The sequence below is a fragment of the Mustela putorius genome, unplaced genomic scaffold (assembly GCF_011764305.1).
Source record: "Mustela putorius furo isolate JIRA1106 unplaced genomic scaffold, ASM1176430v1.1 tig00537227_pilon_pilon_pilon, whole genome shotgun sequence".
Classification (NCBI taxonomy): domain Eukaryota; kingdom Metazoa; phylum Chordata; class Mammalia; order Carnivora; family Mustelidae; genus Mustela; species Mustela putorius.
Window position 1 is genome coordinate 42,620,397 of NW_025422368.1, and position 20,028 is coordinate 42,640,424.

Below are 20,028 nucleotides of genomic sequence, written 5' to 3' on the forward strand. Positions count from 1 at the left end.
CTCATCTGCTTTTGGGTGCTGTTAGCCCATAAAGCAAACCCCACTGGAAAGTACGGCTGAGCTGTGAGTGCTATAGGTATCTCCATTCTGTCCTGGTCCTTTGAGCCTCTGTGTTTCTATGGGTCTACTCAATGTGATTCCACTTTGACTTCTCCAATATTGAAGAAATATTGGCTTCTCTCGAGCTCTCAGGTCTCAGAATATTCTCTTCTTTGGTTCTATCCCTATATCACTTGCCCATTTGGCCAGCTACCCATGTTCTCATGAAAGGAAATTTTCAGAATATCACAACAGGGTGCAAACTCTAGATCAAACTGCACCTTTACTCATTCTTATCCTTATCATACCCACCACTTACCCTTGTGTATCATGCACAAGGCTTATTCTGGGCATAACTCGGGGTAGGGAGATTGTTATGCATCTGAGGTCCTGTTTGGTAGGCCTTCAGTAATGACATGAAAAGCATCACATCAGATTGTTGTCTGATCTGTTTACAGAGTTTACAAAGATGGCTACAATTCTTCCAATTCTTATGTGTGTGTCTCTTTGCAATGTAACTTTGTCACCACCCATTAAGACTAATTCCTCTCCCCGGACTGTAAACTGGCCCTGTGTCTTCACTTAAGCAGAAGGGGTATCAAATGACTTCAGACCCTTAGCTTTAAAAGGCCTTTAAGCTTTTGCTCTTAGGCTCTTGCTGCCCTGAGACCACCACATAAGGAATCCTGGGCCAACCTCCATGAGGATAAGAGACCATCCCCGGGCAAAAACTAGATCCAAACTCAAGATACGTGAGAGAGGCCCTCCAGGCACGGTTGTCCTGCCAGATGACTACAGTAAGAACAGTGACCCCAGGCAGACCAGCAAACTAATCATCCAGCTGAGCCCTGTCCAAACTGCTAAAACACAGCAATTAATAAGCAGGAAAAAAAAGTTTTAAAGTTTTTTTTTTTTTGAAGAAACAGCTAATTGATAAAAAATAAATAAATAAATAAATAAATATTCCATTATCCTTGAAAAAAAACTCCAAATGAAAATTGAGACAAGAAACAAATAAATCATGTATTACCACAATACAATATACTCTTTTTAATAATCAAATTAAAGTTTTATATATTGTCTAACTGCCCTTCCACTATTACCTCTCCTACACACACACACACACACACACACACACACACACTCCCTCTTTCTCTCTCACTCTCTCTTCAATCTCCCACCTGCCCTGTTCATCTCTTTTGGGCATCTCATTTCTCAGTGTCCTTACTGGTATATTGCCAGCTCAGTTTTCTTTTGTTTTGTTTGTTTTGTTTTGTTTAATTAGCTCTTTTCCCATAGATCCAGTTCCTTCAGTCTATGAGGAGTAGCTATCACTTACTATGTGTCAGAAACTGTTCCTCACCATTATTCCATTCATTTTATATATAAGAAAGCTGAGGTGCAGTAGATTAAGTCTACTCAAAGTCCCAGAGCTAATCATGAGTGAAGAGGTAGGATTTGAATCCAGGCAGGAAGGCTCAATCAAGTCCATGCCCTTAAGAACTACACTATATTGCACCACACTCTCTAGTGGCCCCTAGGCTCTCCAAGCCTTACATGTCCAAAACAAAAATCGTCATTCTTCCCTCACAAATATCCTACTCTTCAAATTCCCTACTTTGATAATGGATTACCATTTACTTATATGCCTAAAAAACCTCCCCCATGTTTAAGGAGAAACCATATCCTATGGTTTCCCCACCATTACCTTACATCAGGAGACCATGGTCTTTATCTTACAAAATTGGAAGTAGACTTGTTGCTAGTGTCCTTATCTGTGACTGAACGGGTCAGCAATTTTCCTTTTTCTTTCCCCCAATCCATGTCTACATCACCACTAAGAAGAACATACATTCTCAATGAAATAGCTTACCTTGAGAGGTACAAGATAAGTAGCCAGAGTGGTATGATTATGGGTACAACTGTGTGTTTGCAGGGAGTGTTACTTGAAGACAGGCTAACCAACTCATTCCAGTTTACCCCAGATTTTCCTATGTCAGCAATGAAAATCCTGCATAGCATGAAACTGCTCATTCCCTGATCTACAAGCCAGGATGGCTGGTCACCCTCCTTAAGGAAGATGATTAACTAAGTGATTGAATGTAGGAGTCTATGCTGATATCCAGCCTCCAGTGAAACCAGCTGGAGTTATGCCTTTTTTCTTCTTTTCACGAAATTAACCAGAAAGAGAGGAGATGGTTATACCACCAATTTCATAAAACCTCACTTAGGTCAACAAACCAGCAGCTTTTGAAACAGATGACTGTTCTTTCCTTCTTAAAATATCTTCTTCACTTGGTTTCCAGCATTACACTCTCCTGGTTTCTACTAGCCTTAACTTTCAATGTCCTTTAATGATTCCTATCTCACCACCTAATTGTTGGAAAGCCCCAAGTTTCTATATTTGACCCTATGGTTTCCTTTATTGGTATCCATTAGATAGGTGACCTTATCTAGTGAACCCTAAAGTTCACAATCAATTTTAGTTTAAATATAGCATCAAAGAAAGGTCAAAATGTCACCTCTATTACTGATTATTGAAATACTTATACTGCAGAATGTAATTCCAGGCAAAGCTCAATTCTGTTACAACTATTGCATGTGGTGGTCCTTGTCCTTCTGCCTGGAACTCTGTAGAACTATATTTTCCCCTTGAATCACCAGGTAACTAGACTTGCTAATATTCTGCTGACTATCTCATTCACTCATAGGAACATTTGTTTAACCACAGGCTTCTCCTAGTGCAAGCTGCATCTTGAAAAATAGTCTGGAAGCTTAGAAAATTTATACTCTCTGAAGGCAGACATCCCAAAAAGATACAAGAAAATTAATGAAGCTTGGTTCTTTCTCCAAAACTCACCAATCAAATTATGTCAGTCCTCCTCCTAGAAAAGAGGGACTCCCAAAACAATGATAAGTCAGGACTATAACACTGATGGAGGTTCCTCATAGGAATATAGAAACTGGGTAATATGTGTTCTCCCTATAATAAATACCATGCTTATGTTAAATCTTTTCATTACATCTCCAGCTTCCATCTCGTCCCTGATATTCACCTGCCTACTCAATGTCTCTGCTTGGAACTCTAATTGACATTTCAAACTCCACATGTCTAATAGAGAATTTGATATTTCCCCCAACTATCTTCTTCGTTTCTGTATTGTATGCCAGGTTTCTAGGATAGTATTGCTGCCACAATAAAATACGCAGGCTGGGAAGTGTAAACAACAGAAATTTGCTTTCTCACAGTTCTGGAAACTAGCAGTTTAAGGTGCCAGCATGGTTGGTTTCTCCTGAGATTCTTCTCCTTGACTTGCAAGTGACCACCTTCTTGCTGTGCCATCACACACCTTTTCTCTATGTACACATAGCCCTCTTGTCTTCCTTCTCTTATAAAGACACAAGCACTATTGGACTACAGCCCCACTTTTGTGATTTCATTTAACCTTAAATTCTTCCTTAAAGTCCCTATCTCCAAAGACAGTCATATTGGGATTTGGAAAGACACAATTCAGCCCATGACTAGTCCTTCCACAGATGTCCTCCATTTCAGGATATGGTACCACTATTGATCAGTTGCTTTGGCCAAAACCTTAGGAATCATGTAGGCTACCAAATTGCTCACATTGTACATCCAGCTCAGTAGCAAGTATGTCAACTCTATCAATTCCACATCCTACCACTTCCACTAGGGACTTCAGGTTCAACCTTCCTCTTATGCCTGCTCTACTGCAACAGACTCCTGATTGGTTTTATTGCTTCCTTTCTTGCCCTGCCACAGCCTACTTTCCATATATTCACCGGAGATAGCTTCAAAAGTAAGTTGGATATCATTACCTCCCTGATTTCAACACCCCAAATGGCTTCTCATTATACTTAGAACAAAGCCCAACTAACTATAGTTAATGACTATAAATATATAAATGACCCACCATCATCAACTCCTGCTTATCTCTCTGTCCTTATTGAAGATCTGCATGTACTCTCTCTCTCTAAAAAAATAAAATAAATTAAAATAAATATCCTGAAGAACTTTATGCCAGTAACTCAACAACTTTAATAAAATGCACAAATGTACTGAATAGCATGAGCTACAACAGCTCATTCAGGAAGGAAGAACTACATTTTTAATAGCCCTGTATCTATTAAGAAATTAAATCTACTTTTTTTCTGCCTTTTTAAAGATTTCTTTTTATTTTCTTTTTACTCTAAAATAAAAAAGCAAAAGTAGAAAAATTTTTTTTTCAGGGGTACAGGTCTGTGATTCATCAGTTTTATGTAATACCCAGTGCTCATTACAACACATACCCTCCCCAATCTATTTTTAACTGCTGCATGTTAAAGAAATTGAATGAAAATCTTTTCCACAAGGAAAACTGACTGGTTAATTCTACCAAGCACTTAAGCAAACAAGACAGAATATCTAAACAAACCCTTCTAGAAAACTGAAGAGGAAGAAATACTTACCAACTCATTTTCTGAGACTAGCATTAGTCGAATACTGAAACCAGGTGAAGACAGTAATAAAAACTAAAGACAAATATGCCCCAGAACCAGAGATGTAAAAATCCTTAACAAAACTTTAACAAGTTGAATGTGACAATACAGACAAAACATCACAGATCAGGACCAAGTGGGGTTCATCCCAGAAGTATAGTGCTAGAAGAAGTTCAAGGAGGCCGGTTTGGCTAGACTGAATGAGCTGGGAAGTAGGAAGAAATCTGAGCAGTAAAAGAAAGGAGATCATGAGGCCTGTGCACATGTTCAAATCATCTGACTTAATTGGTTCCAGTGACACTGAACTAAACAGGCAATACTAATGGTAAGCATTTGAGACCCTTTTATAGGCAGACTGGGAGGATTTGGGGGATAGAGTAAGTATCACAGAGAACTGTCAACCTCATCCTAAGGATTTGGATTTTCAATCCCAGGGAAAGGTACTTGGGAAGCCAGTGCAGGGTCTAGAGTGGAAGACTGATATACCATCTTTTGTGTTTTAACAGTATATTTTGTTGAGAACATATTTTAATAGACCAAGGTTAGAATCTTGGAGACCAAATAATAATATGTAAAGCATTTTATAAATAATAAACAAGTCAATATTAATAATTAGTACTGTATTAACAGTCATTTTCTTAGTGCACCATTTCTGACAAGCTGCTCTACATAGACTTCTTATAAATAACAGTCTTTTGATAAAATACATTTTGGTGGGGAGGGCTCTCAGAGGAATGTGGAGAACCCGCATTCCTTGGATATGCATTAAAGTACAATGGAGCTAACCCTTCATTGTCAGAAACAAAATGTCATGCTGAATAATAGAACCCTAGAATAATACAGCATTCCTTAATGTGATGTGGTTGGTCCTGACTTGATTGTGATGCCATAAATATACAATATTTAACATTATTCCAAAGAGCTCATCTCCTTTAAAGCACCCACCTATAGTTATTTTCCCCCTGATTGATGGTCAGAGACCCCTTGTAGGGTTTAATTCCTACTTTTGCTGGAATAATCCAGAAGAAGCTCTATCTCCTACAAGGCACAAAATTTCCCAGGCCTAAAGACAGTGGATATGATATTTATCTACAATGGCCAGAGACAATTTAAACCTTCAGAAAGTAGAGAACCAGAAAGACTGAGAAAATAGAGCCAAGGCTACAACCAGGTAAATGGAACCAAAGATATAGTCCAAAACATGAAGCAGCAGTGGATAACAAGCTTGTGTTGAGGAAGAGTCTAAATCAGGATTGTGTTCATGGGTAAGGTGGTGAATATGGAATACACAATAGAATTTTCTTTTTTTTTTTTAAGATTTTATTTATTCATTTTACAGAGAGAGATCACAAGCAGATGGAGAGGCAGGCAGAGAGGGAGATAGAGGGAAGCAGGTTCCCCACTGAGCAGAGAGCCCAATGCGGGACTTGATCCCAGGACCCCGAGACCATGACCTGAGCCGAAGGCAGTAGCCCAATCCACTGAGCCACCCAGGTGCCCTACTTTTAAAAAGGATCTGGAATATGTTTGAGGGTGGGGTAGCCATTAGTACTAAGTGGTTTAAAAAACATATAATCCAATACATGCCTAATTTAGTGCTCTTCAACATTATGATTTAATTTGTTTTAACACTCTTAAAAGAATAATGCAATGATGAGAGTATTTGGCTCCTTTGCATTTTGGAGGCAGTAAATACCCTGTAGAGAGTTATCAACCCCATCCACATATAAAGTCAGTTCTGCTGACATGTAAATGTTTTTCACAGGTAGACACTGCAGTTTCTATTTAGCACATGGGCCTTCCACCTGGGGAAGTCCAGCTTGGCAATGACATTTCGGTCCAGCTCATAAAGTTTACCTATTGGCTGCTGTGTGCTTTATAGTGATGCTTTCTAAAGCTAAAAATTATTTGGATAACAAAAGTGATGAGCCAACTAACCCACATACGTCATATTGAAATCTTAGGAGGAAATTGTGCCTACTAGACATATACACATGCACACAACCAGATTTAATATTTGAGTTTCACCAGGTTCTATTAAATGGCTTCAGAATGTTTGAAACATATCAAAAATTTCTGAGAAATCCTTATTTTGGTATTTTCCTGACAGAAATGTTTGTGCAATAAAATTTTTCTTTTACTCAGTTATCTACTCATTCAATAAACACTACTGAAGTCTATACTTAATAGTTAGCACTCAGCTTATAACGATGAAAAGCAAAGGTGCCTGCACTCAAGGACTTCAGTTTAGTGAAGGATAGAAGCATATGCAAGTAGCTACTACTCAAAGAGACAAGCTGATCAGAGAAATATAAACAACTACTTAAGGTTAAAGAGAAGGAAGTGACTGCCGGGGTCTTTGAAGACCAACAGAGAGTTATTATGACCTGGATCTTGATGGATTGGAAAAATTTTCTGAAAAGGAGAAGAAGAAAGACAGAAGGAACAAAGCCTGAATGACAGAAGGAACAAATAACAAAACACCATAAAGTGTCTAGTTATTTACTACAGTAATCAACCTGCTTGCATTTTCCATTTCTAAACCCTTCCTTATACTCTGATAAGTCCTAGCATATATTATGGCTATTTGTTGAGTCTGAAAGATTAAGAAGCTTTTCTTCTTTGACTATAGTAAAGACAACAGTTCTTCTAAAATAAATTTATATATTCTAAATAATTCCTGTCAAATTTTCAATAATAAACACACATATATACAACTAAACTATGCTAAAAATTAATCTGGAAAGTAACAGAAATGAGATAATAAAGAAAACTAGTACAAAAATTAAGACCGGACTAATCCTGTCAGATATAACCTATTAAAATATGTTCTGTAGCCTCTGAAATAAATACGTATTACTGGGTTAAAAATAAACAGAATTATGCCTCAGAACTAGAACCTATTAAATACAGCACCATGGTATTCAATAAAGGAGACCCCATTAATCAATGAGCAAGTGAAGTTTTAGTCAATAGTGCTATCTGAGTCATCAATTAGCACTCTGGGAAAAAAAATCTATTTAGAATCTCATTTCATTTCACACACCAAAATAAATTTTAGATAAATTAAGTAAGTAAATACAAAAAATCAAACAACAGAAATTAATTGAAAAAAGTAAAATGAATACCAAATGTCTAGTAGCAAAGGGATTTACTAAGCTTAGAAATGATGAAAAACATAAGGGAAAAACGAAAGATCACACTATATGAAAATATAAAACTTCAATACAGAAACTGAAAAATCATGAAACTAGGATCAAATTGTGGAAATTCTTGCTGAAAATACTTAAAACAGTACTTTACTGTATTATAAGCTTATATTACTTGACCAAAAACTCCACAGAAAAAAAGGTAGATGGGAGATACAAATAAATGCAAAATTAAATAAATATGAAAGGGAAATTAAAAACAATTGTACTTATTAGTTACAACTAATCAATAAGCATGTACAACTTATATTCATCATTAGTAATAGAAACATAAAATAAAATAAGAATATTCACTGTTGGGCTGATATTTTTATAACTAATAGTCTTTGACACAGATGCAGAGATAGTACAGTGGAGAATCTTAGTGTTTGCTAAGGGCACTGTCATTACTTTTATCTTCTTGATTTTTGAAATGTCTTTGATAATGAGATATTAGTTTTTAATAAAGAAAAAAGTGACAGGTGTGTATTAATTAAGAAATATAACTTCTCCAAATTGGTACTAAAACATAATCCCACATAGTGGGCCAGAGGGCAACAGGATCTCTCAGTAAAGGACGATTTTATCTATCAGCCTCTGCTGAGATAGCATGGTAGAGAAATACCAGTTGTCTATCTGCTCAAAATGCTTAATAACAAAACAGGTGTTGCTATATAGCCATTTTGAGTAAAAGCCAGAATTTTATTTTTTAGAGAACAAACAAATAACTGAAACATGTATATCCAGCAGAGATGTATGCTACAGAATTCTAAGCTATGAACAGTGTGACTGAATCACTAGGAACTTTGCCTCAAAGGGGCCCATGTGTGTAAGTGCTTCAGAAAATTTTATCATCTATCTCTCTTTAAAAAAAAGTTGATGCACACAAAACAAACTGAGGGTTCCTGCAGGGGGCGGGAGGAGTAGGGATAGGGTCGTTGGGTTACGGACATTGGAGAGGGTATGTGCTATGGTGAGTGCTGTGAAATGTGTAAGCCTGATGTTTCACAGACCTGTACCCCTGGGGCAAATAATAAATGTTAATAAAAATAATTTTAATAATAAAAAAATACAATAAAAAAGTTGATGCAGGCATTTGAGTTTATTTCAATACAGTTTTAAATATTTACAAAATCACTCCATCTCTATACTCTTTGTTGGTGGGCAATGGTGTAAGTGTGTGTATGGAGGGTAATTCTTGACTGTTCTTGACTGAAATCCATGTGATGGATGAATAGAAATGACAGAAGGGAACTACATGTGCTGATGGGACAACGTGCCAAAAGTTCAACGTAGAGGTTACTGAGAGAGAAGGGTCATGAAGGGTCACAGAAAATTCCACATGCTACTGCATTTCTTGTACTAGAAACCATTAATGAGTTTCCCCTTGTCCTTCCCCCTTGTAAAAAGCATGTAAGAAATAAAACCAAGGTCCTCCTTTCAAAATTAATTCACAAAATTGTTGAACCAGCTACACTGAATAAATTTACATTTCTCTTTTTGCAAACCTATTTAGAGACTACAGTCTTGTGAAGCTATTTTGCAGAATGTATAACCATTAGGGCCAGGCCACTGTAATCCTGATTTTAACCCAGGAGAAAGGAGAATGGGGATGGTTGAGGCTGGCCTCCAGGTACCTTATCTAACAATTTAAATCAGTCCCATAAAATTTAAATAAACCTACCTTCCTTGGCTTCTATTCACATGATAGGATACAAAGAGAACTTGCCAGGCTGTGGGTCCTCATGCATCAGTTGCTAGATTTTTCCTCCACTGACCATGGGAATTTCCAGTTCAGGAGTTTGGTGGTCATGCTGTCCTGGATGGAGTGAGAGCCAGAGGACTTGGTCACACAGTGCTTATATGTTGCTTTCCTTTCTTCCCTCACAGGGTGGAAAGGTGCTTTAGGAATGGTGATTAATAAAGAATAAGAGTGAAACTAATTTGAACTTGGTTGTAGGAAGGTTTTTCATTTACTATATCCTTTCTGTATCTAAGAGTTAAAGAAACCACAGAAATTTTCCAACAGAGCTGAAGAATTACAACACTTAAAAATCAGAATACAAGTTTATTAAGTGACTTGATATAAAATAAATGCAAATAAATACTTTTTCTTTATAGTAGCATTAACCAGTCAGAAAATAAATAGCCTATTCCCCCCAAACAGGGCTGGAGTATAGGAAACCTGTAAGATTAAATGGAGGGACAGTGAACAGAAAAGAAATTTTTATAAAGTGAACGATTCTGCCCAAATTCATTTTAATGCAATTTCAATCACACTAAAATATTTTTAGTTTTTTAAACCAGATAAAAGCTGTAAGCAAATATAAAAATAAATGTAGAAGATTGCCTGTAAATTTTCATAAAGAAGAAAACTGAGCCAGGCAGCGTGGGACACTTGCTATATAGCTATTAAGACTATCTACAAAGGTACTGTGATCAGATTACTGTGATACCACTGAAGGAAGAGACAATCAGTAGCATCCAGAAAAAGATCCAGTTATCTATGGTAACTTGATATACAGCATAATTAACATTTTCAGTTTAGTAGGAAAAATTCAGTCTATTAAACAAATAGTGTTAGGACTCCTGACTCAGCTAAAAGAAAAGTTTAATTCTTTAATCTCTACCTCACAACTAAATACTAACAACAAAAATTTTCTATGTATTATATAGAACATACATCTATCTCATTCTTGCTTAATGGCCTCTGAATGTAATGATTTAATTCTTTTAATGGACATAGGAATTTGTTTTAATTTTTCAAGGACACATTCATAGAAGCATAGAAGCATAATTACATAAACATGGAAGCGTTTAAAATATTACTAGTTATTGCTAAATTTCTGGCACAAAATTTTAGAAGAAACTCCTCACATGGTTTCTTTTTTAAGGGATTATCTTCAGTTGATTTATGGAGGTCTTAATTTGTCCACTAATCTACTTGGTCAAAATAACAAGTATTAATTAAGCACTTTCTTTGCTTCTGACAGTTAACTGCAGGCTGAGGCAGAAGGCATGGGATGGTCAAGGGTTTCAACAGAAAGTCTTTCCCCTTAAGACTGTCTTAAAACAGTACAGAAAACTTCTTATAGATACTTAAGTACCAAATTGGGCGATAGTGTCTACTATACATGTTTTAAAAGAATCAGAAATAAAATAAATGTTTTTAAAAAGATAAACTTTGGCTATTTTCAAATATGTTTCCCCAAATGGTTATGACTCCAAAGTCACTTGGATCTTAGTATTTATGGTGATTATTATTGATACTGTCCAATATAATTGACAAAAACAAGTTCTTCTATACCTTAAGAAATTCAAACACCTAAATGATCCTGAAACAAAGATCCTGAGACGAAGACGAAGGGGAAGGAATGAAGGAAGGAAAGTACCCAACACTTATTATGTACTATGTGCCAACTGCTTGGATTATAGTCTCTTCTATTTTTTTCACCACTGGCATGACTTGGAAGGAGGATTCTTTAGCAGCAATTATCTAAAATGAGAGACAGTTCTAGGGACAAAGGAAGACAAAAGATCTCCTGTCTGCCTAGCACTGTGCTAGAATCTTGAAACACACTGCTTTTGTTTTACAAACACTACTCAAAGTGGGGCTCAGAGATAACTTCTCACTGGATATCAGAGGAATAAGTAACAAGGACAGAATGGGGTCCTCAGGGACACAGTCCTGAGGGGTTTCCATTTCAGGAGTAGAGGTTAAATGTACCTGAGAATGGCCTTTGGCTGATAGAAGTCACCTTACATACACCTGGGAGGTCACCCCAGCACCAACACAACCACCACCTACCCCTACCACTCCCACCAGCCAATGGCTGACTGTATGGCCAATTGGCCATACATACATACATAAAGTATGGCCAGTTGGCCACAAAAGCCCAGGTGGCCCCAAATCATGGTAATTCTGCTGTACCATTCATGGTCAGAGTCCCCCACTGTTCAGGCCAACAACAGAATTTACTCATGACTATATCCTTGATGAGCAACTTGTCTATACCAGTTTTGCCTCCCTCGAGGTGTTACAAATTTTTCCTGAAGAGCACTCTCTCAGTGAGTCACTTGGCCTGGATTTGTCTCTGGCTCAGCTTCTAGAGAACCCAATCTAAGACAAAGGACATTTGGGATCCTCATCCTATTTCTATTTATCACATCTAACAATTTCTACTCCTCACAATGACTCTACAAAGTAGGTTGTATTATTCCAATTTTATGAACTGGTATGTTAAGATTGGCCCATTGAGCCAGAGTCAGCAAAGAGGGAGATAGATTCCAGAGAGAAGAGACATGAACTGCTTTAATAGTTCCCCAAAAGAAACAGCCAAAGGCTGCCTTTAATAGGGAGGTATCTAGCTGTCCCACTCTTGGGCCATTCATTCTAACTTTCTACAAACTTACCCCTTTAAAGGGAAGTTGTACACAAGGACACAAGATGTAGATTTTTCAACGTTTTAACACATTAATCTTACTAATTTTTCATCTCTGGCAGGCAGAACACACTAAATATTTTTCAAATTAATGCTTGTCTGAGAACTCCAGGATCTAAATAGGAATGTAATTTCTCCTCCCTTGGTGTATCCACTATTTGTACCTTTCATACATTTAGAACTCCTGTCCCTGTAGTGAGTTTGTTGACCTGAATGCTGAAAACATTTCTATCTCCTCTAGCAACTGGGTGGGTCAGAACCAACAACAGAATCATAAAGGACAAGCCTGGAAATCTGATGCTGAACTCTGAATGGCTTAGAACTTTCTGGACCAATCTTCTTGCCTTCATGTGACTTACAAAAACAGCAAGTATGTACAGAAAGGGAAACTAGTTCACAACTGACTGGGTGGAAGAAAACTTAATTGAGCACAAAGTAGAATTTTCAAACATTAGGCTATGGTGTGTTAGCTAACATTAATGAAAGGATCAACCTATTAATGTTGATAACTAAATCTGAGCTTCTGTCTATAAAGCTACCCAGTTAGATCCTACTGATTAAACTTCGTAAATCTCAGTGATCCCTCGAAGGGCTGCCTCTAAATCAGACTAGGTGGCTAAGAAGCCCTATGGTCTGGAAAAGTGAAGTGTAATATCTGGGAAGTACATTTATGAGTAGAGTATAAGCGTCTTTAGAGATAACCCAACATTCTACCCCAGCCCACCCTCATAGTTGCCTCTCACAGCATCATATTTTCCACTGATGTGCTACAGATTCATAAATGTAGTGAAACACTAAAAACAACTGTTTCACTAAGGCTTTCAAAAATTCTTCACAATGCTACATTTGTAAGACCTTGTCTTCGGCTGCCACAACATTTCAAATTTTCTGAGACTTTCAGTACAGGCCATGTGTATTCCGCGCCCCCCCCCTCCAAGTTATTTCCTTATCGATGTCACCATGAAGCAGGGATGTCAGAGGTGGGCATTATTATATTGTCACAAAGATAATCAATTTTTTCTTCCACTGCTGGAAGGCAGAGCCAGGAATGAGCCATGGCATCAGTCTAGGAGATAGGAGATTAATAACTACAGGTTTTTAAAGCTCCTAGTGGAAAACGAAGAGGGAGATATGGCACAGCAGGTGATAGATTACACAAAAGAACAAGAATAAATTACTATTTCTGTCAGAATAGATGAATCTAGAAATAGTTCAATCCTCAGGGTCAATGTGATCATAACAATTTGGTTTTCCCCACAGGTCTCAAGGTTATCTATGTTTTTCCCAAAAAGGAAAGCTGAACAAAACAAAACTTGGGAGGAATCCAAATGGCCCCTATTAAAAGAATAATATGGGAAATAATGTTAATACTACTTAATTCAAATTTCCCTACTAAACCCATAGGCCAGTGTTGCTTGCATCAGACCTGCTTGCATCAGAATCACCCTAGAGTCTTTTTAAAACAACAAAAATAGGCAGACAAAAATGTACTTAATCATAAGGGAATCATAAGGGAATCCATCTAAAATCATCTCCCCCCATGATCTAGATTCATACTGAAGTTAAATATGGTGATTTTGTGCTCAGCAACAAGAACTGGAAAAAACAGTAAATGGTATTTTCATCCCAGAACCCTCATTGAGTATCTTCTGCCTTTCTTGACTCTCTGCACTTTTTACGAATCAGCTGACAAAACAGCAGGTACACAGCTCTGATTCCAGAAAAGACCGGCCCAGAACATAAACTTGGTAAACCACCTTCTCATTGGCATCCCCTCCTCCCATTCCCATCCACCAGGCAAGGGAGCTTATATCTCAGTAAAGTCTCTTCAGGCTCAACATGAAGTGGAAAACAGAAGGAGCAAAGCTGGAGGTCTCGGCTGGGAGGTGCCACAGTTCTATAGGTGAGGTCGTAACAGTAACTGTGTGAATTTCAACATTTCTCTTTTTTTCATGTGACACAGAAAACTAGAATATTGAGAGATAAAGACAGGAACTGAAACATTGAAGATAAGTATAAATATTGATTATGGGTTTGGGGTTGGCAACTTCTTGGTCCCTAGCTCCATCGCTGAAAAAGGCTCTTCACCACACATGCTTTCCAGGAGTTTCTGAAGCTGTACTCAAGAGGTTTCTCTGCTGTGCTTCCAAAGTGTCTGCAAATGGCCAAGTACATACCCCTAGAGTTACTGCCCCCTATTCAACCTGAGCAGATTTATCTGTTTTACACAGTAACCTGTTTCAGATTATATTTAAAGGGCTCCATGTATGCACCTCACTCATGTTTTGAAAACCATTTAGGTTTTAGGAGTCACAATTCTATTCTAAGTAACAGTGCCAATCCTGTACCACATTTATTGTATGACACTATCTAAGCCAGAGCACTGGTAGAATTTTGTTCATAAAAGAGAGAAGCTGTGTTTCCTTCCTCACGGGATAAGTGTGATGGTGAACAAGATAAATACTAAAATTACTCAGAAATAAACATTGTGTATTAAGTGTTATAACCACACATCAATAGACTCCATTTTAGATTGTGGTTTTAGGGTGCTAGCAGATTTGAACCCCCATTTGCTTAGTTGACTAATCTACCTCTTGTTAAGATGGGTTCTTCTAGTAGAGAGAAGAGGTAAAAAGAAATGAATGCATTTTATCACTTTTTAAAAGATCCTTCAGTTTACTATGTCGAGAATAGATTATTTGGTGGGAAGATACTAACAGGGAAACCAGTAAGGCCTCTAATACCATAATCCAGACAAGAGGTAAAAACCCATATTACAAAGCAAAGCTATGGAAATAAACAAGTTTCCCATAGATGCCTAACAAATCTACTCTGCCACACCAGAAGGGGAATAGAGCAGCACATAAGACTATAGAACAAGACTGCCTTGGTTCAAATGCCAGTTTGGGTCATTATAGGAGACTTTGAACAAGTTATTTGATTCTGACATCTGTTTTCTTAGGACAGTGAAAGTAGTACCCACCTCAGAAAATTGTCAGGAATAAAGGAGTAGGTGTACGTGAAATGTTTAGGATAGTTCCCACCACGCAGTTAAGTTTCTTGGCTGGCACATGAAAGATCTAAAGGGGGCCCCTAGAGGGCAGCAGAGGAAAACGAACAAAAGTGAAAGCGCAGAGTGCTAGATTCACATTCGTTAGCAAGGAACATACAGCATCTGATGAGAAAACAACAAACACGGAGAACCCTTCTGTGAACCATGCAACATGGAGGCTGAGCTCAGGGTCACATATAGCCTGCTATTTGTTCTTGATAACAAAGATATCAGTATAGACAGTAGCAGTGACTCAAGCAAATCTGGTGATGAGAAGGATCCAGGAATTCACCTGGAACATATTTCCAAATGACTTACACAGCCAGGAAGCTGATTCCGGCTGTTGGCTGGAAGTTCAGCTGAGGTCCACTTTTTCTGAACTTCTCAGCGCAATCGAACATGTTTCCTGCATTTGGAGAACTGCCCACCTCCTTTGCTGCTAGGACACTGGGCTCTAACACAGGCCCTGACAATCACACACACCTGAGCAAGGTTTTGAATCAAAAGCATGTGTTGCAAAGAAATAAGCGCCATCTGGGGTCCATTCTGGTAAGAATGGCAGCAGGTAAATCAGTTTCTAGAGGGGGAGGGGGTGGTCAAGGTCACACACCAGCCAAGACCCAGAACCAACAATATGTATGTGCCTGGCAGAAGCAATAGAGCTCTTTCCACCAGAGCAGTTCTTCAATGTGATTCTGGGCATTGGTCCTGGCCAGGACCTCCCAACCTGGTTTCTGGCCTTCTAGGAAATCTTAAATTCAATCAATTCCTTTTCTGATCATACTAAATTTCAATTAGTAGCAACTAAGGACTCTGACAGAGAAAAGCAGGGTGTTTGTTCCCAGTATGCCCCGCAGATGAGGTCTGACATCTCTGGAGAAAGGAACTAGAAGCCAGAATGCCCGAAATTATTTTAATAAGCAATGTTGTGACACTCAAGAGTCTGAATAGCACTACCTCGGTTGCCAGGTGACAAAGTTCTACACTGAGCAGGAAAATGACCCCTTGCCACTTTTTCCATGGAATGGAGCAGAGTCCTGGCACCAGGGAGGCTCTGGGGAAATAGTCTTCAAACATCTTTTACAAGCTCAAATTTAAACAACAAAGTTCAAATTCTTTTTTAGTAAAATCAACATAGAAAGGGTCCCCTTATGAACTGGATAAAAGTGGACTGCTTTGGTTGAGGTGGAACTTGGAGTTCATGGGAGGCCCTAGTAGATCCCTACACCCAAAAAGGGTCCCCTTATGAACTGGATAAAAGTGGATTGCTTTGGTTGAGGTGGGACTTGGAGCTCATGGGGGGCCCTAGTAGATCCCTACGCCCACTTGGAAATCAATCCACAGGACTCAATGATGGTGCCCAACAGGGAGGCTCACTGAGTCCGTGAAACTCTGGAGGCCATGGAGAATGTCCTGAGAGGACACTTGGCAGAGGCATGCCAGAAAGGCTGCAGGTCCCAGGTGAGGACATTTATCTCTAAACACAATCTTTAAGGGCTCCCAGAAAGCTGGTGGGGAGAAAACTTTGCAGGGACTTTAGAAATTGGGGACAATTAACCAGAGGGTATTGAATATTACACAGTTAGTATCTTTTATAATGTAATCTAATAATTAAGCCTGGAGAAATTTTGCCTGCACACCTTTTTAGTTACCTATATCTTATAAATGGTACATTATATGCACATTCAAGGTAAATTGCATTAAAATGTAGTGAACTCATTCATTAATTTCTGTTGTAAACTCAGCCTTGTGGGAGAGCAACTTAAGTTAATCATGATTCCTTTCCGCCTGGACCTCCAAGGCTCATCCATGCCCTTCCATCCACCCCACTGAAAGGACCTCTGACATTTCTCAGAGCCCGAGGCATCTCCTGGCACCACGTTCTCTGGATTCAATCGTTGCCTGCTGGACTCGATGGCCTTTCAGCACCTTAGCTGCCTTTTTAAAACAAATCACCGTGGGTATTAGAATGGAAAGGTATGAGCATGGGAAAAATTGGGGGCTCATACCCTTCCTGGCAATGGGATTTCAGGAAAGTTGTTTAACCTCTCTGAACATCCAAATGGATATAATAACAAAACCTAGTTATGAGATAAGGTATCTGAAGTGACAGGTAGGGAGCCCTGGACCTAGAAGTTATATAAAAACACTACCCACTTTAATGAAGGCATTTACTTTCTCAAGAGCACACTCATCTTCCAGGTCTGGCCCTCTCACTGCCTTGGTCTCCCAGTCTGATAGCCAGGACCAAGTGAGAGCAGATCCCAGACACTGCAAAGACATTACATCAAGAAGATCCAGTGCGGGGCACCTGGGTGGCTCAGTGGGTTAAGCCGCTGCCTTCGGCTTGGGTCATGATCTCAGGGTCCTGGGATCGAGTCCCGCATCCCTCTCTGCTCGGCGGGGGTCCTGCTTCCCTTCCTCTCTCTCTGCCTGCCTCTCTGCCTACTTGTGGCCTCTCTCTGTCAAATAAATAAATAAAATCTTTTTAAAAATTTCAATTAATTAATTAAAAAAAAAGATCCAATGCAAATCCCAAACGAATAGAAGAGTTTAAAAGAGGAAAACTGCCCAGCTAAGGAAATATCCAAAATGTGCCATTAAGACAAAGCTGGGGGGGGGGGTGCCTGGATGGCTCGGTCGTTAAGCATCTGCCTTCAGCTCAGGGCATAGATCCTAGGGCCCTGGATCAAGCCCCACAGGGATCTCAGTCCCCGGGATCCTGACGATCTCTCACTCCCCCTGGTTGTGTTCCCTCTCTCGCTGTGTCTCTCTCTGTCAAATAAATAAATAAAATCTTTTTTTAAAAAAGAGAGAGTTGGGGGGCAAATCGCTTATAGGACACAAACACACAAAAGACAAAATAAAGCATTATAGATGAATCTGAGGTGATCATAGGTCACTACTTTCCCCAAAGACAATCCTGGTTTATCCTTGTTGCCACAAATAACTATAAATACCACCTTCACTCTCAAGAGAGGCCCGGTTTGTATGAGGAATTGTATGGTCATAATGCAGGCAGGCTCAAGAGGCATACAATGGTCTAGTTAAGGAAGTGAGTTGGAAATCAGACAAGGAGATAGATAACATCTGGGGTAGTAAGCTATATATAGCATTAATGGCTATAAAGGTATAAAGACCTTAATGTCTCAGCCAGGAAGGCTCTTGTAGGATTCCTTTAGTAGTAGGAACTAGAAAATGTGACTAGACACAAACTGCAAGTGTAAGCTGATGGGCCACACTCAAAAGCAGAAGATGGGCAAAACACCTGGGGAGCTGAGTATAAATACAGAGCTAGAATTCTGAAGGCCGCCGACTGCCTTGTCATAAAGTCCAAACTCCTCAGCACAGCAGGATTCAGCTCCTGCCTACCGCTACAATCTGTCCATAAGTAAAAGTTCCCCTATATGCCAACAGGTTCTCAAATGCAGCAAAAGGCCATCCTTGCCTTTAATTTGTATTTTTGGCCTAAAATGCCTTTTCTGTTGTATCTTCTGGATCATTCCAGCTTCTCAAAATTGGGATACTTAGAGATCCCCTCCCCCAGAAGTCTCCCACCAGAGTGGATTAGGTGACCCTTCCCTGCACTTCTAAGATCCCTTTGTTCTATTCCCCATTATCATAGGGATAATGCTATCCTATAAATGATCATAACTTAATGTTTCTCCTTTAATTGAAGAAAAGGTCTCTGCATTTCAACTTTGTATTACTGTTGCTTAATATACGACTTGACATGTAGTTGGTTCTCAATATATTCTTATTGTTTGAATAATAAATTCTGTCTTAAGCTAATGATGCTGGAATTATTTTTTAATTTTTTTCCACTTTAGTAACCAAATACAATGACCAAAATAATTGGTCAACCAAACCCATTTCTTACCCTTTAAATTAGGATCTTAATTCAAATTTGGACTAATTCAATGGGGTCTTATTGGATTTCCCAATTTAAGTATCCTTCAAATCTATCCTTCATATAAATGTCAGACGTCTCTTCTTAAAATGCCACTTTGTTAGGTCATGTCCCTGCCCTAAAACCTTAAAGAAGACAAAGTTTTATAAACAGTAACAGGACTATAAAATGGTGACAACCACTTTGAAGAACAATTTTACATTATCTCATAAAAGGTGAATATCCACATACCTTATGACCCAGACTTTCCACTCCCAGATGTATACCTTAGAGAAACTCTTACACAGGGCACAAGAGAGAAGACACAGCAGAAAATCCTCCTATAGGAGAGTTTTTGCAATGTAAAACAAACAAAAAGTAGAATAAAAAACAGAAAGGTAGAAAGTGAGATAGTCACAAAATTTTGTATCATACAGTGGTGAAAATACACTGGAGCTACATGGACAACATGACTGTATCTTAAAAAGGTAGTATAAGGGAAAGGCATACAAACAGTATGACACCATTTTAATAAAGCTCAAAACAAGCAAAAATACACTGTTATATATGTATGTGCTGAAATTATCAACAGAATGATAACCATGACTTAAAGAAAAATGGCTGCCTCTTAGGGAGAGGCAGGAGAAGAAAAGCACATGATTCAAGCAATATATATATACATATATATGTATATATATGTATATATACATATATATGTATATATACATATATATATATTTTAGTTGGGAAGGAGGGTCATGGGTGTTTATTTTTATTTTGTTATGTTACTGCATTCTTTTGTATATGTCAAATATTGCATAATAAAGATATTTAAAGGGTAACCAATAGAGCCAGAGTAGCTAATTAACAGACAGCCTTCTGGAAATTGCAAAGAATCTATGTCCTCCAAGGGAAGGCTGC